Consider the following 4,465-nt stretch of genomic DNA (forward strand, 5'->3'; position numbering starts at 1 on the left):
GTTGAGTAAGAACTACATTCATTTAAGGATCATTGAATAGCTTTTGTTGACCGAAGACTAATGCTCCAACGCAGTTCTCACTTTGAGGCCTTTCAAAAGGGGCAATTAATTGGTAACGTATTTGGGACACTGACCTGAGTTGCCCAAGCAAAAATATAAACTTTGTTTTTATGAAAGAAAGTTTAAGGAAGTAGTTAAATCAGGTTACATAATATTTCTTTATCTTAATTTAATTTTATATCTTTTATAATTATTAAGTGTGCTTCCACCTGATTCTGTAAGACTTTTCTCATCTTTATACCACTTACATGACAAAGAACATATGCTCTGTATGCTTACTGTCTGCCTGCCAGCTAGGTGATAGCTAAATTGGTTAGATCTGTCTGTATAAATAATCTCCACAACAAGTGCAGTGAAAGTGAATGAAATGAAATGAAAACAGTAGGGCAGAAAGGTCGTCGGCAAAGCCTGAGTCCTGTCCTCTTGCTCTCTTCACCAGACAATATGAGCTTCATCACTCACTCTACCTTCTCCAGCAACTACCAGTCCCTGAACTCTGTCCAGGTGCCCAGCGGCGGTGCCCAGCAGGTCAGCAGCGCAGCCAGCCTCTGTGCAGGCACCAGGGCTCTGGTTCCCAGATCTCTGTGACCCGCTCCACCAGCTTCTGGGGCTGCACGGGGTCTGGGGGCCTGACCATGGGGATGGCCGGGGATCTGGCAGGAATGGGAGGCATCCAGAATGATAAGGAGACCATGCAAAGCCTGATCGACTGCCTGGCCTCCTACCTGGACAGAGTGAGGAGCCTGGAGACGGAGAACTGGACGCTGGAGAGCAAAATCCAGGAGCACATGGAGAAGAAGGGACCCCAGGTCAGAGTCTGGAGCCATTACTTCAAGACCATTGAGGAACTGAGGGCTCAGATCTTTGCAAATACTGTAGATAATGCCCACATCGTTCTGCAGATTGACAATGCCCATCTTGCTGCTGATGACTTTAGAGTCAAGTATGAGACAGAGCTGGCCATGCATCAGTCTGTGGAGAGTGACATCCATGGGCTCTGCAAGGTCATCGATGACACCAGTGTCACTCAGCTGCAGCTGGAGACAGAGATGGAGGCTGTCAAGGAGGAGCTGCTCTTCATGAAGAAGAACCATGAAGAAGAAGTAAAAGGCCTACAAGCCCAGATTGCCAGCTCTGGATTGACCATGGAGGTAGAGGCCCCCAAATCTCAGGACCTCGCCAAGATCATGGCAGACATCCGGCCCCAATACGATGAGCTGGCTTGGAAGAACCGAGAGGAGCTGGACAAGTACTGGTCTCAGCAGATTGAGGACAGCACCGCAGTGGTCACCACGCAGTCCGCCGAGGTTAGAGCTGCTGAATCGACGCTCACAGAGCTGAGAGGTACAGTCCAGTCCTTGGAGATTGACCTGGACTCCATGAGAAATCTGAGGGCCAGCTTGGAGAACAGCCTGAGGGAGGTGGAGGCCCGCTACACCCTGCAGATGGAGCAGCTCAATGGGATCCTGCTGCACCTGGAGTCAGAGCTGGCGCAGACCCAGGCAGAGAGACAGCGCCAGGCCCAGGAGTATGAGGCCCCGCTGAACATCAAGGTCGACTTGAAGGCTGAGATCGCCATCTACCGCCACCTGCTGGAAGACAGTGAGGGCTTCAATCTTGCTGATGCCGTGGACAGCAGCAACTCCATGCAAACCATCCAAAAGACCGCCACCCGCTGGATAGTGGATGGCAAAGTGGTGTCTGAGACCAACAACACCAAAGTTCTGAGGCATCAAGGCAGCAGAAGCAGGGTACCCTTCGGGGAGCAGGAGACCAATAAAAAGTTCAGAAGTAAAAAAAAAAAAAGAAAATATAAATCGTCATTAAAATAAAGGCTGATTTTTTTGTCAAGAATAATCGAGAAACTGCAAAAACATCCGATTCCCAGTATAAATGATTAAAAGCAATTAACAAATTCTACGACCGGGCACGGTGGCTCAAGCCTGTAATCCCAGCACTTTGGGAGGCCGAGACGGGCGGATCACGAGGTCAGGAGATCGAGACCATCCTGGCTAATACGGTAAAACCCCATCTCTACTAAAAAATACAAAAAACTAGCCGGGTGAGGTGGCGGGTGCCTGTAGTCCCAGCTACTCGGGAGGCTGAGGCAGGAGAATGGCGTAAACCCGGGAGTCAGAGCTTGCAGTGAACTGAGATCCGGCCACTGCACTCCAGCCTGGGCGACAGAGCGAGACTCCGTCTCAAAAAAAAAAAAAAAAAAAAACAAATTCTACAAAGAAATGGGGATCTATGTAAAGTACAGAAGATATTTATATAAGACAGTATAGGGAGCATGTTTACTCCAGTGAATTTTGCAGGTTAGATAGTTTCTCTAAACAATACAAATGATCAATATTGACTCCACTCAGGATGACCAACCATTTGATTTACATAGGACTGAGGGAGTTCACAGGTGTGAAGCTTTCAGCACTAAAACTATAAAAGTCAAGTGGAAAACTAGGATGCATTGGACATTCTAAATCATATGAAATAGAATTGTATATATCACTGTCTAAGTAAGTGAGTAGTCTAAATATTCATGCACTTCACCATCAAAGGTATCAGACCTATGTCATTTTACAGCCGAGTTTTACCAAGCTTTCAAGAAATAGTCTTCAACTGATATAAATGTTTTATGAAAGAAGAAAATAGCAAATTTTGCCTGATTGAATTATTAAATATATAGTAGAATATGAATAACAAACCTGGAAAATGACAGTATAAGGAAAATTTGAACAATTTCACTTTGAACATTAATACAAAAATCCTAATGACATATTAGCTTACTGAAGCCACAATATAGATGAAATATATATTATAATTATGTAAGATGAATCACAAATGTGAAAAAGTTACATCAGAGTTTATATCAATATAATTTACTACATTACTAGATTATATGAAAGAAACCTCTAACCGTTTCAATAGATGCAGAAAAAGCACTAAATTGTATGCTCACTTTGGAGTAAACCTGTTAGTAAATTAGAAATAAAAGGGAGTTACCTGATCTGAAATTTCTCCTATCAAAAGAAGTTCAAATGGTCACCAGTAATCATTGCAAGGTAAACTAAAATAACAATAAAAAATAATTTATCTTTTGTCAGTTTAGCCAGTATGTAAAAGTTTGACAATAGCAAGCTTTGGTCAGGACATGGAAAAGAACTACTCTAATTTGCCTGTAGAAAGATAAGTTGGTAGCACTTCGTGAACTCAGTTTTATGATACTCTCATTTGGCTCAGGGTTTCTACTTCTAAACAACCTAAGGAGATACTCCTAAGAATGTTGCAAGTAAGGCTGGGTGTGGTGGCTCACCCCTGTAATCCCAGCACTTTGGGAGGCCAAGACAGGCCTTGAGGTCAAGAATTCAAGACCAGCCTGGTTGAAAATACAAAAAAATTAGCCCAATGTGGTGGCACATGCCTGTAATCCCAGCTACTCAGGCGGCTGAGGTAGGATAATCGCTTGAACCCAGGAGGTGGAGGTTGCAGTGAGCCAAGATCATGCCACTGCACTCCAGTCTGGGTGACAGAGCATGACTCTTTCTCAAAAAAAAAAAAAAAAAAAAAAAAAAAGAATGTTGAAAGTAGAATTATTTATAACAGCAATATTTGAAAAATATATATATATAAAGACCCATTAATAGGAGATGGAGAAAATATGACAGTGATACAAGAGGCTATTTGATAATTAGTAAGAATGAAATAGATGCAGGGATATCAATAAGAATAAATCTCAGAAACAACAGAAATTGTATTTAAAAGGTCGAGCAATTCAAATTGTATGATTAGTAATAATATTAAGGCACACCACTCCTAAAATTTCATGGATGCGTGTGTATGTCATCACTGTAGAAAAGCAACATTAGGCTGGGCATGGTGGTTCACACCTGTAATCCCAACGCTTTGAAAAGCTGAAGTGGAAAGATCACTTGATCCCAGGAGTTTGAAGCTACAGTGAGCTATGATCCTGCCACTCCCCTCCAGCCTGGACGACAGAGTAAAATTCTGTCTCAAAAAGAAAATAATGATAATCATATTTTTTTTAAAAAAATGGCTAGAAAATATCCATGGTAATGTCTGAATGTTGATACTGTTTGAGAGAATGAGAGGCTGGATATATATAGGCACAATAAGCTTTAACTCTATTTATAAGGTTTTATTTATTAAATAAAATCTAAAACAAAAATATAAAATATTAATGTAATATTTTAATTCTACGTGTTAGACATAATTAGAAGCATCATTTTATTCCATGGATTTTCTGTTTATAAGATGTGACTCAAAATAAAAAGTGTTACAAAAACAAAAAGTAGCCTAAAACCTACATAACTTATATGCACCTTTAAAATTAAAGGTGCATTGAATGGATTATAGCTAAAGGATTCAAGAAATAATTCACATTGAC

The 4,465-nt window shown here is 41.5% G+C and overlaps 1 pseudogene; it reads left to right on the top strand.

Moving 5' to 3' along the window:
- The first annotated feature begins 474 nt into the window (after positions 1-474).
- On the top strand, positions 475-1,892 carry LOC126958493 (keratin, type I cytoskeletal 18-like; annotated as a pseudogene).
- The last annotated feature ends 2,573 nt before the right edge of the window (positions 1,893-4,465 follow it).

This window comes from Macaca thibetana, chromosome 1 (assembly GCF_024542745.1).
Source record: "Macaca thibetana thibetana isolate TM-01 chromosome 1, ASM2454274v1, whole genome shotgun sequence".
Classification (NCBI taxonomy): Eukaryota; Metazoa; Chordata; class Mammalia; order Primates; family Cercopithecidae; genus Macaca; species Macaca thibetana.